General features: G+C 39.3%; 1 long non-coding RNA gene across 1 annotated transcript; it reads left to right on the forward strand.

Moving 5' to 3' along the window:
* The first annotated feature begins 228 nt into the window (after nt 1-228).
* LOC132075252 (uncharacterized) lies at nt 229-4,103 on the forward strand. The gene is made up of 3 exons (XR_009418752.1): nt 229-378; nt 1,506-1,581; nt 4,057-4,103. It is a non-coding gene; the product is annotated as an uncharacterized LOC132075252 (long non-coding RNA).
* The last annotated feature ends 14,728 nt before the right edge of the window (nt 4,104-18,831 follow it).

Consider the following 18,831-nt stretch of genomic DNA (forward strand, 5'->3'; position numbering starts at 1 on the left):
TACTTTAAATATAGTATATATCATAAAATAATAAATCAGCCTTCTGAAACATGGAGTCAAATCCTCATCTCTTCCCTCATCCTCAGACCCCTGTGAACACTGTCACAAAGTATGCATGGAGCTGCTTCATTAACTGCAAGCAAATTGCTGAATTGTTTTTTATTTTAGTTTTTTTTTTTTTAAGCTGGTTAAAGGTCACAAAAAAACCCCAAAAATCTCCTTTCTGCAGGATTGTGTAGTGCCATGGCTGTGGAATTTGTGTGTGAAGTTTCAGCTCTGACACGAGGAGCTGTAGCAGTTCCTGGGTGCCAGCACCACTCTCACCTGCTGCTGGAGCCACCTGGAAGGGACGAGGCTCACTTGAACGATTCTGGGCAGGTCAGTGATGTCTGTACTCAGAAAATCTCCTGCAAAGCCCAGCATCCCTGGTTTTTGTGTTCACTCTGGGTGGGGTGGTTGGTTCATTGAGAAGGTGCAAGGTAAAGATGGATTTGCTCCAACTCTGCCCAGTAAAGGAGCTTAACAGCTCTCTGGGGTACCTTGGCCTGATGGCAGAGTGATTGTGCAAAACAGGGGGAATTCCCTCCATCCTTCTTGTTGAATGTATGTATTTTCAGGAATGTCAGACCTGTGAGACAAAGAAAAAAACACCAAAAAAAAGAGAGAAAACCAAATATTTTTGCTCTATTTTTTTTTTATTAACTGCTAAAAAATACTTTTCAAAGCAAGATGGAAGTTTTGGGAAATTTGTTAACATGGTTTTATTCCACAGGTGTAGTGGTTTTGAGGACATCAGGTTATTCATCTTTTAGGCTTATTGGACATTTCCCCCCTCAAATAAAATTAAAATAACTGGTCTTGTGGATCACTGTGATCTTCAGCCTTGTCTCACCAATTATTGCTCAGGCTGTGAATTCCAGTGGTGAATTCCTGGATTTATTTGGGCAAATGCCATACTTGGCACTGAGGTCACTACTGGAGCAGGGGTTTAAGCACTGGCTGTTTCTGGGGTGAGACACCTGAGGTAATGTGAATTTCCCTCTTGGGGATGGCAGTAAAGGTTTCCTCAATAAATTTGGCAATGTGGTATGAACTTTAATGTCCTTTATGTACCAACAGCAAATAGTAACAGCAGCTTTTAATGCCTTTTAGTAGTTTCCCAAGGAATACATGAAGTGCTTGATTTCTGTGGTTAAATTAAGACTGATAGAAAGAGGCAGAATCTCTTGATTCCTTCATTATCTTGATATGTTTGATATTAAAGGACTTTGTTTGAAAAATCTATTTTTATTCACGCATAGATTCAAAAAACTTAGAAACCGAAACATTATTCTGCCTCTGAGAAAATTATTCTTATTGTCATTAGTCTCTTATTGTAAGAATAATGGGTAATATTTTTAGCAAAAGAAAGCAGAGAAAATATACATTCCAGAAAGCACTTTGAAAAAGACCATTGTCTTTTCAGATCTGGGAACTTTAATATTATTGTTGTGTTCTCCACTCAGGACCCTGAATTTATCACTTTCTCACTCATCCCAGAGGACCTGGCTTCATCCAGTGAGCAGGACAGATGTTTCTGAGGTGGTGTATCTTTTATTCTTGAAAACGTCAGTTTGTGTATGTCTATTTTCTCCAATTATGGATGGAAAGTGAGGTTTAATATTTAAACATTTTAATATACGAATGTCGACATCACTACCTCAAGAAATGTTAGGAAAGAATGAATAAATTAATAGCTATAGGAGGGCCTCCAAAAAGGTTAGAGGTGCAAAATTTACACTCTCAGGGTGTCTTGAGTTCTGTGCAGTTGTATGCAGGTATTTAGAGTTCAGAGGTATTTAAAGTAGTGAAATGAAGTTCTCTGTTCAGGAATCAAGTAATGCAATTAACATCATCCACAGATTGCTCTTATGTACAGGAAACCATCTGTAAGAGCATTTTCACAGCAATGTTATTGTTTAGTGTTTAAAATTCTATGAGATTTAAATGTGGGACTTGCAGATTATACCTATAAATGACATCTGTCAGTGGCCTTCATGAGTGGCCCTGCCTCAGTGCAGAAATGTGAGTGAAATTCAGAGACCCTGAATTTATTTACTTTTTATTATTTTAAATGAAGAATACTGTAATTTTGCCTGCAATTCACACTTTTGCCTACCTTGATTCTTTGAGTGGCATTGAGAGCCAAGAGGGAATATAAGCATCCTTACTCTTTCATAAACATGTCAAAGGAAAGAGTGACCTAAAATGGTGCTTTAAAATCATAAAAATCTGCAATAACTACAGATAAAAAAATGTCTCTCACTGAAAATATCAGAGGAAGATTACCCTGAAACAGCAGCAGCTGATAGGTTGTGGTTGGCATTTGATAGCTTAATGAAGGAAGAGGGAACAGAGCAGTTTGCACCACTGCCATCCTCCATTGTGTCTTTCCTGCTGTCCTTGAGGCAATGAGAAATTTCTAGATATCTGTGTGACACCTTTCCATGCTGGGCTGTTCTAGGAGAGACAGCTGTGGTGCTGGGCTGGGCTTTTTTCCACTCTTGGTAAAACTCTGCTCTGCTCACCCAAAGGGATGCTGGTGGTTGGGCACAGCCCTGCCTTGTGCCTTGCAGGGCCACTGTGGGAGCTCCTCAGACAATGTTTGGCACTGGAAATGCTCTCCTGGCTTGGCACAAGGGTGGTGATAAAGCAGGTTTGGGCTCCTTTTAAGCATACTGGATCATTTCAGGCCTTTGGAAATCATTCATCCAAAGTTCACCACATTCAGAACAAAGTTCTTGGATACTGCTGAAATTATAGCTCCCTTTTCAACAAGAGATTATTATACATTCTGTTGAACATAGAAAATCCATGGCAAGCTAAAGGTTTTGAGGAATTCATATCAAGTTCATATGTCTTTACTTGAAATTTTGTTCACCTACAGTAATATTTCAGATTTTTAAATGTATTTTTCATTGTATATACCAAAAAGACCTAATTTCTCAAAATTACTACTATCATAAAAAAATACAGACTACTATAAATGGCTTTATTTACATGAGTTCAAAGGAAACAAGTTTGGCACTCCATTGTTCTCATTCTCTGACAGAGTGGGTGTCTGGTTGTTAAAGAAAAAGAATTAGAAATCCAACTCTATAAATTATTATGATTTATATTCATACAGAATATTTCCAAATATATGATATCAGTCTTCACACTCCAGCTGTATGTTGGAATTTATGCACTGGAAAAACCTGTGTTGCCTGCTAGAGATTAGAATTCTTTTTGGCTTTAGATCATTTAAAGAAGGAGTTTGACTACGCTGAGCTCTAAAAATTTTAATTCTACAAAATATTCTACATGATGTGCAACGTGTGGAGAGGACAGATTGTCACAGTGAGGTGTCACAGCTGCTTTTTACCTGCTAGGGATGAACCAATGTTGCAGTCAGTGCTTGCCCACTCTAACCCAAGAGCCCCTCAAGTGCTCTGCGGGACTGTTCTTCCCTCCATTTTTTGTGCTCTGCTGGAATTTAGAGAAGTGTTCAAATGAAGTGTCTGCCCCCAAACACTCCCACTGCTGATGGCACATTTGATAGCACCATTACACTTGGAAACAGAGTTCCAAGCAGGGCCAAGATGTAACCTGTGATGTAAAATTATGTCCTAAATTCCCACAAAGCAGGGGCTTTAGGATCTCTGTGTGTTACCATCCCCAGCCTTCTCTTACCAAAGTGGCTTACCTCTCTACAAATTGCTTCAAAGTTTTGGGAATTGCTGTTGTTATACTGGAGAGGACAGGGTGTTTCTTTCTTAAAAGAAAGCAGTATTCTAAAAGACTCTGTTTTTTGATAGATATTTTAGTAATAAAATATTTTTTAGGATAAGAGAAGATTAATATTTTAGATGAAGATGAATATAAGTTGATGAATACTTCCCCCATTTTAGTGCTTGCTCCCCTCTTTCCCCTTGCTTTTCCTTATAGCGAGGCTCATAACTTTCTGGCTGTATGGTAGCAGTATATAGATTTTGGTTTTATTCCATATTTTTTTTTTTTTTTCCCCTTTTCCCCCAGAGACACTTGGAAAGCACCTGTTAATAGTGTTGGGCTGAACTTTTCTGTGGTGGAGTTTGCAGTCAGAGCCGTGGGGGAAGAGAGTGGAGGGGAGGGAGCCCTGCCCAGGGCATGTTCTCTGCAGGCAGGCTTTACAGCTGCCTTAAGCTTTTGGCAAGAGAATAGAGAAGAATAAGTAAAGAACAAGCAGCTTCTGTGGCAGTAAATCTTCAGACAGGGTGGCTTAGCAGGTGTGCTGTGAGTAAAGTAAAATGATTCCTAATTTTACACTTAAAAATTTGCCAGTAGTTTTCATGTTTTTTAAATTTTAATAATTAAAATTAAATAAATAATTTTCTGGTAATATATTTTGCATTAGGTTATTAAAGCATAAATGATAAAGGAAAATATCACTGGAACGTAATGCAAAATGTTGATGTAAAACTTAAATAATTTCAGGTTGTCAAATTCTACCTTTAATTAAAAAGCTATTTTATTTTCTCATTTCTGGAAGGTTAAAGCATTCAATGATCTTTTCACTTCTAATGTGGAAGCTCATAATTGTATTATGGAGTTTAGGAAGGTATTACAGAGGTCAGCTGGTAAGAAAATTGCTGTGCTGCATTTATTTTTAAGGAAGTTTATTGTTCTTTTGAGTAAAATTTTTGGACAAAATCTTGTTGTTCAGGCTATAGATTCAAAATCAGTTAGTTTTGTGTTTTTTTTAAAGATGGGTATACATTGGCATTAATTTTGTTATGGTGCCCTGCATTTTATTGAGACATATTTTCATCAGATAACCTCTTAAAAGTCCAGTTACAACAGTTATAGTCCTGCCTTTGACAACCGATTTTCAGGTGTTTTCAAAAGTTTCACCTGCTGTGTTTTCCTGCAAAGCCCAGTGTAAGTCTGGTAATCCTCGCTTTATCTTTTGCACAAGAACATCGGTTGATCTTTTATCTCTGAGTTTCCTCACAGGAACTTCAAAAGGAAGTTGATGCAAATATGACAGCAACACGAAAATGGTGCAGGAATCTCTTGTGCTTGCTTAGTGAGATCTGAAAATTTAATGTGTCTAGGCATAGAGTTCTTTTCCCATTGTTGAGATAACATGACACAAGCTGGCAGAGTGTTTGATTTTGTGTTTGTGTACACCAGGCCATCGTGGCAGTAACTTTGGTTGCTTTTTGCTCGTTGATTGGAGGGTTTTTTCCTTGTTTGTTGGTTTGCTTTTGGTGCCATTGCTACGGTTAAAAATCTAATGGAGAGGAAGTTGAACTATGAATGAACTTGGCAAAAGTGCTCTCTGTTTCTGGGGCTCTGCTTCAACAGGGGTATTTCCTCTCCACGAAGTGTCAGAACCCAGGAAATTCCTCTGGCTGCCCTAGAGGACTCAAGAGCCTGCTAAGAAGCTCAGAGACCTTGGCACAGAGCCCAAGACCCCTGTGCCTTTGATTTAGCCCTTAGAAAAAACAATTACCAACCTTTATATGAAGAATTACAAGTCAAAAAAGTTCAAGTAGAATAGTTAGTTTGTCACAAAGTAAAATATATATTTTTGAAATTTTTAGAATAGGGGCTCGAAGTCCCAAGATTGAAGAATTTAAGCATGGCTGGTCCTTTTTCCTTCTTCTTCCTAACCTCCATCTTCTAAGTGATATTAGCATTTTTAAATTAGTTTAGAGTAGAAGCTCACTGTCTAACATAAGTGATAAGTATTGAGAAGTTATTGTAAATAGTGCACACTTAATTTTTAGTATAAAAAGATAACACTGCCTCAAGGATGGGCAATGTGCCTCAATCCGACCTGCTAGACAGACCTCAGCGAGTCAGAAAAAGAATTTTATAGATAAAAAAACAATTAAACAACCTTAACAACAAAAATAGAAGAGCTGTGACTCCTTCTTGGACTCCTTCTTTTTTCTAAGAAAAAAGGCTTTCTAATGCATCTCCAAGTCAGTCTAACCAGCAAAAATTCCAAAAATGAAGCAGGCCCCATGTTCTGAGTACATCTGCTGCCAGGACATTGTTCCCCACTTCCATGGCCCTTGCTGTAGGAGTTGGGATGTTTCACCAGCCCAGGGCTGCCCTTAAATCCAGAGCTGTGCAGAAAATTGCCAAGATATTGCCGTTCTCTAGTGAGTACTGGTAGTGGATCAAGCCTTGGCTTGCCCCAGGGCTGCTGAGTTACCATGGAAAGGTTCTGGATGAGTGCCCTTGCTCCTTGAGGAGTGGGAATCCAGCGGCAATAATTCCTGCAGGGCTGGGCTGGGGGAGTGGTGCTGAAAGGGGTCAGCATCCCAGAGCCTGCACCATTTTATGCACAGGCATTAAATAAGCAGTGTACAGGAAAAAAAAAAAAATCTATAAAGGAATTGGTTTATCAGTGTTGAGGAGAGGTGCCCTTGAAAATACCACACATGGCTTGGAGTTTGCTTGTCTTCCAACTGCCTGCTTCTCTTGACTTTTCCTTGAGTTTAGCCAGCTGTTTTTCTTTCTGGCACTAATTCTGGCTGGATGTTCAGATGCCTTAGCAGCTTTGCCATTTCAAATATTCGTCCCCGTACCACTTGTGCTTCGTCTCATGCTGTGTAAGAAAGCTTTCAGAATGGCTTCCTACAGGTGCTGAATAATTTAGCTGAAAAATGAAACTTGCTGAATGCCACAATCAGTTTTAAGTATATAGAAGAGTTGCTGATAAGAATGACCTTTTCAGAGAAGGACTTTTGAGGAAGGTTCTCTTCATCCCTATAGCTCGTTAGAGATTTCATTATCCCTTTAAAATTAATAATAAACATTAAGATTATCTCATTGCTGCAGTAATAATAAGGCTTTACAAAGATTGATAATCTTGTTAGCAACAAGATTAATAAGAGAATGAGCACTTGATCATCAAAAAAGAAGCATTTAAAAATAGTTTGGACACCAGCGCAACTGAAGTTTTCCTGAATTCCATCTTCTCAGGGTTTGGCAACTCAGGTTGATAAAACTGTAGGATAGGCTGTAGAAAACTCAGCATTTCTCCTTAGGCTCTGTGTTTCAGGAGTTTTAGGATACTCCATGGCAAAAATTCACTGTGAGTTAAAAGCACAGTTTCTCTGTTTTCCAATTATCAATATTTTTAATTTTAAGGAGGAGGAGGTAAATGGTGTCTTAAAATACAGCTTATAAAGTTTAATGTGGCATTTTTATTATTGTGTTTTGAAAAGTTTGGCCAAATATGACTTGAAACCAACCTTCATTAAAAAAATTAAAATACTTGATAGTGCAAATATGAGTCCACAACCTGGCATAATTTCTTCTGTTATTTTAGTTTGGAAAGCAGGGGTGCCAACCATCTGTTTTTAATTGCATATTCAAAAATGTAATTCATAATTACATCTTCATAAATGTTCCTGATACATTCATGGGTGTTTTGGGGTTTTTTTTATATTTCACTTATGCATATTTAGAAAGCCTACTTAGAGTTCTTTTAGAGCTGTGCATGACAACAATGCTTATTTTAAAAACACCTACTTTTGACTCACTTTTGTATAAAGCTTGCTGCTTGGTGCTTCACTTAGGGAATAAAACAGAAATTAATCTGGAGGAGAAGCTATTCATCGTGAACCTGTCACTTCCATAGTATCTTATGGATTTTAAAGAGGTATTTGGAGGTACATTATAAAACAAATAATACCCTTCTTCTGAAGGAGGGCAAAGAAAAAATGTTCTTTAAATAGTGCTGTGTTGTCATGAAATATGTGCTTACTCTCAGACAAATCTACTTACTTTTAATAACGCCCGTGCTTTTATAATATGCTGCCTTCATGAAATTCCTCAGCAGCCAATGGAGCTCCACTGAGGCCTGTGCTGATGGATGGCACTGTGAGTTTTACTGAATTTATCTGCCAGATTCCCACTGAATCCATGCAGTGTGGTGAAAAGGGCACCTGGAGAATCCCCTGCTGGCTTTCTTTGTTGCAATTTCTTGGTTTGGGTAGAGCATCAGGCATCCAACTCAGCCTTTAAACTGTTGAATAGGTCACTTCCCTGTCTGGGTGACAGCTTTTCTGGGTGATAGAACAGGGAAAAAACATCAGTGATGATCTTCCCTCTGGATGCTTTGCATCTGGGGGTGAAAATCCAGACCTGGAGGTGATAGGGGTGAAAATCCAGACTTGGAGGTGATGAGTGTGAAGACATCCTTCTGTATGTCAAACTCCCATGTGACAAATTCTGGCTTTTCCAGCACTCATGGGAATTGAAATCCCTTAACTAGAAAGCTGAATGTGCTCTCTTTGGTCTGGGGTAGGAACTTGTGTGGGGACAGCTGGGACAGGGAGAGCTCCCACTGCCACAGCCAGATGGTGACTCTGGGCAGCTTTACCTGTCCCCAAGCTGAGACAGCCATGTGGTGGGATTATGAGGGCTTGTAGTACCAGTGGGAGCAGGCTTTTAGATTAATGTTAAAGGTGGTGTGAAATCAGCCAACTGAGCCTTGAGTGTGTCACCCTGTTTTTAAAGTTCTTTTAGGCCTTCTGATGTTTACATTCTTGTAATGAACTTTCTCACGCACTTTTCTGTAAATACTTATTGTTTTACATTCTTTGATAGAAGAGGAGAAATTTGATAGACTGTTGGTTTGTCCAGTGTCATGGGAGAGGTGGCACTGTCATTCTCCAATCCACTGCCACTTTTGGAAATGTTTAAATGTTGGAGTCAGAATTAAACTTTTCCTCTTTTTACCTTGGAGATTCCAGTGTCCACATCATTTTATTTCATGTCCTAGAGCGACACAAGTGAGGAAAGGGAGAAGGAGAGCAGATGAGTTTGTCCCCTTGCCACAAGGAAGAAAGTTGTTGTAACTACAGGTGTAATTCTTGGTGTTTAACCTCTTACTTTCCGCATTTTATTTTTCTCTTGAGGGTTTTATTTTAGTACCTTTGGATTTAGGGCTGAATATGAGCAAGTAGTCACACCTGGAGACAAGTGCAGGTAGGAGCTGAGAGTGCTATTCAAGCAGCTGGATGTGAGTTAAATATTTGCCGGGCCATTTTTGTAATGTCTTATCTTCATCTATCAGTATAAAGGATGTGTAAATGCCCTTGCTGACTTCATCCTCCTGGGTCACCTTATTTTATTATTCAGTGGCCTGTGACAGACAGTTATGAGGTGAAGGAAGGGAGGTCCTGCTTGTAGCTGTGCTCTTGTCCTGGCAGATGCTCAGAGAGCTCAGGGACAGCAGTGCCAGCTGTGCTGGGAAGGGATCTTTGCTCATGCACCACAATGCACAGGAAGATCTCATTTGTCAGAGTCATTCTGGGTTATTAACTGGGTAATTAATTAATTGGTATGTATTTCCCCTCTCATTTGCAACCAGAGCTTTTTTCAATTTATTATTACCTGCAGTAAAACAAAGCCTAAATCTCTGTTAAAGCCACCCAAGGCAGTCATGTTTCCATGTTCCATATGAGTTAAACTGCAGAAGGTACTTAGGGATGAAGATTGTTGAGAATTAAGAAGAATGTGGTATTTCTTAGAACTCCTTAAAACTTTCATTGCCTTTTCTATTGGCAGTTGTGTGATTGACATGAATACAGTCCTGCAATTTATCTGCAAACTGCAGTGGTGTCCTGGGTTCAGCAGGGATAGAATTAATTTTCTTCCTGGTAGCCAGTACAGTGTGTGCTTTGGATTTAGCATGGGAACGATGTTGGTAACAAAGGGATGCTTTAGTTGTTACTGAGCAGTGCTTATGCTAAGTGTTTAGGGTAAAATCAAGGATTTTTCAGCTTTTCACACCTCTCCACCAGTCTAGAGGCTGGAGGGGGGTACAAGAATTTGGGAGAGGACAGAGCTGGGGAAAACTGACCCCAACTGACCCAAGGGATATCCCAAACCATTCTGAGTCATGCTCAGCAAATAAATTAGCTGTCCAGGGGCTGCTCTCAGGGTCTAGGCATCAGCAAGTTTATGGTTAGCAGTTATTTGCCTTTGTACCACATGTTTTTCGTGGAATTTCTTTACATTTTTGCTATTTCTCTTTTCACTGAAATTATGATCATGATTATCATTATTATTAATTTCATATAAGTTATGAAGCTGTTTTTAATTCAATCCAAAAGTTTTCTTTATTTTGCTTTCCAAAGTCTCTTCCCAGCCCAATGTGGGAAGTGAGTGATTGGCTGCATGGAGATTTGCTGGCTTGGGTTAAACCATGGCAAGCTGGAGCATTGACCAGTGTTGGAGTGTGAAAGGATGGTTGCATCTGCACTGAAGGTGGGTGATAACACCCACCCATGGCCACCAGAGATACAGACCCTGCTCCTCTTGAACATTTCCCTCTGAGTTTTGGGCAGCGAACCCTCTTGTGCCAGGGACTGCTCTTGCTCAGTCATGGAGCCCCATGGAAGCATTCATGGGATTGTTTGGGGGGGGAGGTGGCACAAACATAGGTTGGGAAAGAGAGCTGGAAAACGTGGAGAAAGTCCTTAGCACTCCCAGCTCAGGGAGTTCACCTGATGCCTTTGGATGTGGGTACTGTGGATTCCTTGGGAATGCTCAGGTGTGGCACTGGCCAGGAGGGCTTGTCTCCATTTGGATGGGGCTGGAAGAACAAATGTTGAGTTGTGTGTGGGTTTTGGGTCTTCAAAGAGACAGGGGCAGTTGTTGGTTGCTGTAAAGTTGTTTCTTGCATGAATACATCAGTCTCAAACGTGAGGAGTTCAGAGTTTTAAAATCCTTACTAGAAGATTTCTGGCATAAAGTCCTGATGTTCCAAGCAGAGGCAGCAGAAGCTCCCACCATTTTTCCTTCTTCCTTCTTTTGCACTACAATACAGGGGGTTTTATTCATAAATCATCCAATCAGCTAAAACCATGATTCTAAAACCTTCTTCAAAAACTATGTGAGCTTAATTCCAATGTGTGAAAGTAGTGCCAGTTCTCACACAAAATCTACTCATGTAGTTGTATCTGTTCACCAAATGGTTCTATGTGTTCTATCTAGAAATGCAAGCAATGTTCTGCTATGTTTTCATTATGCCTGGAGCTAAGTTAATTTTGTGAACGGTATCACTACTGGACTTTAAACTAGGCTTTAGGGCTTTTACTACCTAACAGTCTCTTAAGGCACTTAAGATATGTTTCTACTTCAAACTAAACTTACACTCTTACTTCATGTCTGCGTGGCTTAATACATTTCAGTTTCTCTAAAGGTTCCAGTCAGTCCCTGTGTTCCTTTCTGTCTCTGAGGGACTCAGGCTTCTATTTCATGCATTCCACCAGACAAACACTCTTCCTCCCAGCCTGGAGCCTGTTGTCACTGCTGGGTGTTAGTGCTGGCATTAAACCCTGCTGCTGCACTATGGGAAGTGGCTCAGAGGGTTTGCAGTGGCTTGGGAACCAATGCCAACACTGTTGTGTCCTTTTCCTGAAATGAAGATTCATCTTTCTTCAAAGAGACCCAAGGCCTGGATGACCTTTCTGTGGCGGCATCTGAGAAACAAAAGGTTTCTTGGTGTTTCCATTTGCAGAAGCTTCCCCTCCAGCAATTTCTGTCCTTTCAGCACTGGCTGTGCTGGAGCCCAGTCTCTTTCCACCCTGACCTTCCTCCTAAGCCTGGAGCTACAGCTCTGGAGAGCCCCACGTGCCTGCACCATGGCAAGTTCTTTTTCTCTCTTATCTTAAATGGTCATAGGACCAAACTCAGTCTGGTACTAAAGAGGTGATGTCAAATAAATTCAGACAAATATTGAAAGACAGTAGCTTTGTCCACGTGCCTGCTATTTTTATTGCTTCCTTTATTACAACAGATGAAGCAAGTAACTAAAGAATCTATTGCTTGTATTTTAGATCTAAGACTTTGGCTGTAAAGTGTCTGATAGAAATTTTACAACACAATTGAAAAACTATACAGTTCTCTTAATAAGAATTTTAGAGACAGTTGCAACTCTAATGTGTCTGTCTTGCAACTGCTGCTTAATATCAGATAAATCAAGTAGCATTATGAGAGTGACAGTAATATCAGGGGAGGGACTATGTGCCCAAGTTGTTAGCATGTAGTACTAGAAATAGATTAATCTGATTAAATTTTAATATAAAATAAATTGCATTTGCAATTTATTAAGATTCTCTTCCTGGGCTAATACTCTTCATCTGTAGCATCCTTCATAACTGATCTTAATGCACAGCTTTATTTAATCAACAACGTGGCCAACTGCAAGAAAAGAAATGGAAAAGTGTTTGTGATTGTAACTGTGTATCTCTGAATATTATTTTCATAGATTTATTTGCTCATTTTTTCTGCTCAGATCTCATGCCCTTGACCTCCTGAATTCACACTTTTCACAATATACGTGATCTTTGAATCATCACTGTGAGTAACAGAGCGTCGCCTTGAGCTAGGAGAATGCAAATCAAATAAAAAGGCATCAGCTGGTCCCAATCTGGCCATCCTGCACTACACATTGTCCCACACTTGAAACATGTGGGTTTGTAAAGATGATGCTTTTTAGATGCAACTTTTCCACCAAAACTCCAGTGTGGAAATGACAGCCCCAGTAGAAGGAATTTCCCAAGTGATCCTTGCATGAAGACTTTGAAATGGCAGTGAGTAATTTCTAACCCGTGATCCTTTGGGCTGAGGTTCCTGCTGTTTTAACAGGAATTTGGTGGAATACAAGTTGTAAGGTGGGCAAAATCCAGGGACTGTCAACTCACTGTGTGGCTAAAGCTGATGTGCCACGTGGATTTCCTGATTTTTGCACTGACAGATGCAGGTTCCTTCAAAACTGGTCAGGCCATGTAAGCAGAGCCTCTGGTAATTCCCCTGCCCACACTGATCAATGCAATGGAGAATTTTACCATCTCAGCAGCATTGAGAGGAGTGGTAAAAGTGAGCCAGGCACCACTTCTTTCCCTGGTTGCCATTAGGAAGACTTTGCACTATGAGGAAGCAGAGTTTATCTGTTACAGGAATTTCCAGGCAGTTGCAGCTGTTTAAAAAAATATACTTTTGACTTTTAGTTATAGACTGTACAAAGGAAACATTGGTAGGAATGGCTGGAAAATCTAATTCTAAATATTGAAACCCTGTTTCGATAGCAGTAAATTAATTTAGCCAGTAAAGCTAAAATCTGTCAATACATGTTTCTTGAAAAACACAGTCTTTGAAGATTTGTACTGGATAATATCCTTTTTTTTTTTTTTTTTTTTTTTTTTTTTACCATGATCATAGTGCTTTTTTCCAGATGCCCATTTTGTCAGTTCCATCACACCCTGTTTATTTTAACTTATCACATCTCAGGTTAAATCTACCACATCAACTGCAGCGATCACAAACTGTAGTGCCTGAGGCCACTTGTGAATGCCACTGTGGCAAAGCTGTCACCACTGCTTATGCAGACTGGGGGGAGGGAAAGCTTGCTTGAGATGTGCAGTTCAGGCAGGCTAAGTTGTCTTTTTGGCTTTAATCTGTTTAATTTTTCTCAGTAAAAACACACAGTAGTCACGATCTCATATTTGAGTAGAAGAAACCTGTGTTTTCACTCCATTAAAATAAAGATATGCATGAAGTAGAGCAGCTGAATATCAATGTATAGATCAGCCACATTTTTCATAAAATTTAGGTGAAAATTTATGTTCAAGACCAAAAATCACCCATGGCTGCTTATGGCATCCATCTACATTGAAATTTCATGTCCTCAGTATTCTCTTGCAAGAGCTTAAAAATTTATTTAATGCTGAAGATGTAACAGCTCCTAAAATTGCCTTCTTGATGTGACTGCAAAAAATCCCTGTTTATCTACTACTGGATCATCTATCCATCCAAAACCAGCTTATGCCAGTGAAATTTCATGTGAGTACACACTCCTGCTGCTGCTTAAGTGCATTTCAGCTGGGGTGATGGAAGGCAGCAGCTCTGTGAGTGCCAGCAGCCACATCTATTTCACTTTGTTTAATTTGGAAAACAAGGAAAGAAAGATCTGAGTAACCAAGCAATTCAGAGAGGCCTCAATATTGTCTTCAAATACAGTATTGGTTGATAACTTTGTACTTCCATGGTTTTCTTCAGTGTTTTTGTTTGGTTGGGTTTTTTTTCTTTTATATAGAAATGACCTACAATGAAAGTGTTCAGTGTAAAAATACGTGCCCTGCTTTTATTTGAGAAACACTTGCCTTGGCCCAATACTTAACACCTTATTTAAAAAAAAAGATAAAACTCTCAAAGAAGAATAAGAAGAAAAAGGATTCACCAGGTTTACTTGCAGGAAAGAAGAACAGCCTGACTTGGCAACATGATATCTGACTTTGATCCTAAAACCAGTGATCAATGTTTTCAGTACAGCTGTAAATGTTTGCTAGTGTGGTCCCAAAGCAGTTTACTTTGTATTTCTCAGTTTAATGGACTTATTCAAGATAAAAATATCAATGGGCAATGTAAAATTATTTTGTGATATTAGCTCCCAGTGACAGAATATAAACAGAGTACTTGGTCCAATGTTTACCAGAGTAAAGTTCTCCTTGGAATGGAAACCTGCAGATTTTTATCTGAGGGATGAAAGCTGTTCTGACATAATGGAGCAGTCAGCTGATAGCCATGTAGAAATTGTCCAGATCATTCTCGTCGCCCTCTTCCCACCCAAATGTAAATCCTGCCTTTGTAAGTCTCCATACGTGAAGCTATCCATGATTTGATGATTTAGAAGAGAGAAGAAGGCAGCCAAATCACTACTGGATCCTCTATGCCTAGATTCTTGGATTTAATATAATTTTTTTGCCTAGATTCTTGAATTTAATTTCCTCTGCATTTTTTTTTCCCATTTTTTAGTTGTAAAAATATCCTCTCCTCCATTGTCCTCTATTTCCATTATTATTTCACCTGCTTTTTTTCCTCCTGAGATCATCATAGTGTTCCTATTGATATTTGAAGCAAATTATTTGTCTTGTTTTAACAGTGTGGTTTATCCTATGTTTAACAGGGAGAAAGAGTAATATTTTTTTTCTTTGATGTCTCTCTTGCCAAAATATGCAGCTGAAGAACCTTTCCCCCCTCTTTCCCTATACACCACCTATCTCAGTGTGACTCTGTGCCTTTATTATCTCTGCAAGCCATAACTTATGTAACTTCATTCCACTTCTGGTGACTAATAGTTTCTATTACTAGCTGTTTTTTATTGGTGCCTTTATTCCTTCCTTGATGTAGTTATTCAGTTCTGTCTCAAGCATCTTTACCATAAATGAAGCTGTTTTGGAAAGGTGAGGGATGGGAGCAGCCAATACAACCTTCAGCTTTACCTCTTCCACAGTCTGAATTCCCAGCTCTAGTTGCTTTTTGTTGATTAAGGTAAAGAGCTAAAAACCTACTTCACTTTTAATGTAGCATCCTAAGTTTTAGTTGTCCAGGACAAGAGGTGCTGCCACGGCATCCCTCAGCAGCTCCAGTCTGGGAGCCTCATGTCTGGTTTCAGCTGCAGTGCCCCAAATCCAATCAGTCTCAGCAGATCTAATTAGTTTGCACAAGATGACTGCATGATGTGGTTATGTCTTTTTCCTGGTCCCAGGCTGATTACACCACATGTGGATTTTGTTGTCTCGGAGTTCAGGGCACTCTCTGCACCAGTCCTTAATGAACAGAAGTATTTAAGGATAAAGTGCTGCTGTTTGAATTCCTGTCAGTATTTAATTTTTATTGTCAGTCTGTCTAACAAAGACACTCATTAGTCCTGCAAATGGAGGCATGAATTTGTCTGAGGGATCTGTGCAGATCCACCCAGTGCAGCCTGCAACTGTAGCAGAAACCCAGCCTGAATGCTTGAATAAGAACAGGAAGTCTGTGGGGAAGGATCAGTAAAATATTGATTTAATTAGTGCTGCTAATTTCTTTAACAAGCACACAAACTTTTTAATGAAAAAGTGCACAGCTTTTCAGGCTGCTCTTGGTATAGGCTGAATGAGACCAAGCTACTGGCATTCCCAGCATTGTAATTTGTCTGCAGAATGGTTTGAAGGCAGACAAGGTGTTGAGTACTACAGAAAAAGAGTAGTCTAAAAGTGAGCTTGGTGAAATCAAAAAATCTAAAATTTTCACCAAGTCAATTAGTTATAAGTTATGAAGAGTGTTTTTAAGAAATGCTTGAGTGTATTTTGTGATGCTGTGATTATTGACAGCCTTTGTAATGCAATTAGGCAGCCAGTGAAGCACTGAAATTGAACAATCAGGCAAATTCACATTAAAAAGTAGAATAAACAGCCTGGCTTTTACCTGTGGTGCATTCTGTGGGTTGTGGTGGTGCTAAGCAGATGTGGGTCATTACTGGAGAGCTGAAGGGATAATGGTCCAGCTTTAAATTGGCAGGTTAGCTCAAGGATGACAGTGAAACCAATAGGAGCTCCTAAACCCTGCTTAAGCCAAAAGGGAATGTGAAATCCTGACAGGGGTGAAAGTGGGACTGCATTGGAGTTGGTTGGCAGGTGTAGCTTTCTCCTGCCCTAGTTTGGTAGTTCAGATTGTTCACACTTTTTTTTTTTTTAAATTGACATTAATTTGATGTTAATCAGGTATCTTGCATTCAAAATTAATATATGATTTTTGAGAGTTGATTGTAATAAGACCCAAGAAAATTTATGTGGGAAATGAACTTAGCTCAGGATAAATTGATTTTTAAATTTGAAGGAATACTCCCTTACCTTTCCCTCCATTCCCTTTTAAAATTATTGTCAATTCTTCAGCTTCTCTATGCATTAATCAGAGTATCCAAAGAATTCACTATTTTACAAGAACATGGACACTGTGTAAGAAGTACTCCATCAATTTTACTGTCACATCACACAGATGTACTCTAGCTACTAAGGGTTTGTTTTGTGTTTTTTTTTTTTTTTTTTTTTTTTGCTAGTGTTCTTGATTTGCCAACATTTTTGTTGGTTAGTTTTTGAACAGGAAAAAGGATATTGTCATCTGAAAAATTCCACTCATTTTATTTCTTTGCAGTCTACCACATTAGACAAAATGCTTTCCATCTGAAAATGACCCAACATAAATAGAAAATGAGAAGTTTTTTTCTCCCTCAGGAAATAAAAGCTTGGCATTTTTTAGTGTTATATCTTTGAAAACAATCTGCTCTGTCTGCATAGTTGTGTTCTTCAGTTCAGGTACAATTGATGTGTTGTCATTCATTTTTCAAAGCAAATATCAAACAGTCTCCTTGAAGTATCTGGCTTAGCGGAGACAGATATTTATCACCTGACATGACACATGAAAAACCCCGTGGAAATGTGGAAATGTATTGACTGGAGGTGCTTTGCAGAGTAGCTTGCTGGCTCTTCCATCAAAAGGGCAGGAAGGAGATTTTATCATGTTGTTCTGTGGAATAACTCATTAATAAAATATGATTAAAATTGAATGAGCTCTTCAGTATCTTCCTGTAGGAACAACTGCAACTATTTGGGAAAGGGTTGTGACAATATTATTGTTGTTTTAAGGCCTGCTGCTTGCTAAGAATGTTGACAATTCTGATTTATTTCTGTTCTCTGGAGCATCTTCCCTGAGCCAGCAAGACAAGCAGGTGAGGCTCTGGTTTCCTGCAGGATGAGCTATTACTTTAAAACATTTTGATTCTTTGTCACTTGTCACCCACACACTGCATTCTGCAGATGTATGGGAGCAAACTAGGGAAGAATTAGGCAATCTTTCATCATTTACAAGCAATGTGATGCTGCTCTGCTGTAAGTGCTGGCAGAGAACTGACAGCTCTGAATTGAAGCCCGACCCAGGGAGACCTCAGTGCTCTCTTCAGTGTTATTAAAACAGGAATATCAAATGCACTCCTTGAGTTCCTGACCTTGAAGGGTTTGGGAATGCTGGGCTTAGCCCAGGAGTGATGGGAGAGCAGCTGGTGCTGGCTCAGGCTGCTGCAGGAGTGATGATCCAGAGGTGCAGTGCTGAGGATGGTCCTCATGGAGGGACACAGCCTGGATGTTCAGAGTTGCTGGGTGCCCCAGAGTGCAAAATCAGCATTTCCATGTGAGGAATACCTAAGGAGATGTTGTCCTTGACTGAGTTATTTAGAAGGGACTGTTTAGTGGGGAGACCAGACTTCTTCCTTGTTTTTGCTTTCCCTGTTCTATGACTATTGTTTTCTTAGTCTTAGCTCAAAGGGAAGTTTGGAGGTAAAGGCAGCTCCAAAGTGTCACCATCATATTTTCTGAAAAATCCTCTTTGCCCAGGATTTCTCTCCTGGGAAGCTGTGAAGCCTCAGGGAAAAAGGAAAACAATATTATCTCATTTGCTTCTCCTGTGTTTTGCTGCTTTGGAATGTGGGTGGAGATTGTTTATCCAGCATGTGAATTTTTTTGACTTCTTGGCCAATTATGGCCAAGGTTTGTCGGACTCTGAAGACAGAGTCACAAGTTTTTTGGAATTACCTTTTAGCCTTTTATTCTTTAGTATAGTTTAGTGTAGTATTCTTTAATATAAGTACGTAAAATAATAAATCAGCCTTCTAAGAACATGGAGTCAGATTCATCATTTCCTCCCAGAAAATACCACATTAAAGTATTAAAGAAGTGAGGTTTTTTTTTCCATTCTACATTACTATAATTTCCTTCTGCTGAAGCCAATGGGGATTTCTTGGAGTTATTCCCGTGCTTAGCACTTTCCCCAGGTGTCCTACACCATCTCTATCTTCTAAGTAAGAAAAAAGAAAAACAATCTATGTTTCTCAGAATGTTTTACTGCCCATTTTCTTTCTTTTAATGTTCCCACTTTAAACCTTTATTGGCTGAGCAGTATGACCTTAGTTTTTTAGTGAATTTA

This window comes from Ammospiza nelsoni, chromosome 7 (genome assembly GCF_027579445.1).
Source record: "Ammospiza nelsoni isolate bAmmNel1 chromosome 7, bAmmNel1.pri, whole genome shotgun sequence".
NCBI lineage: Eukaryota > Metazoa > Chordata > Aves > Passeriformes > Passerellidae > Ammospiza > Ammospiza nelsoni.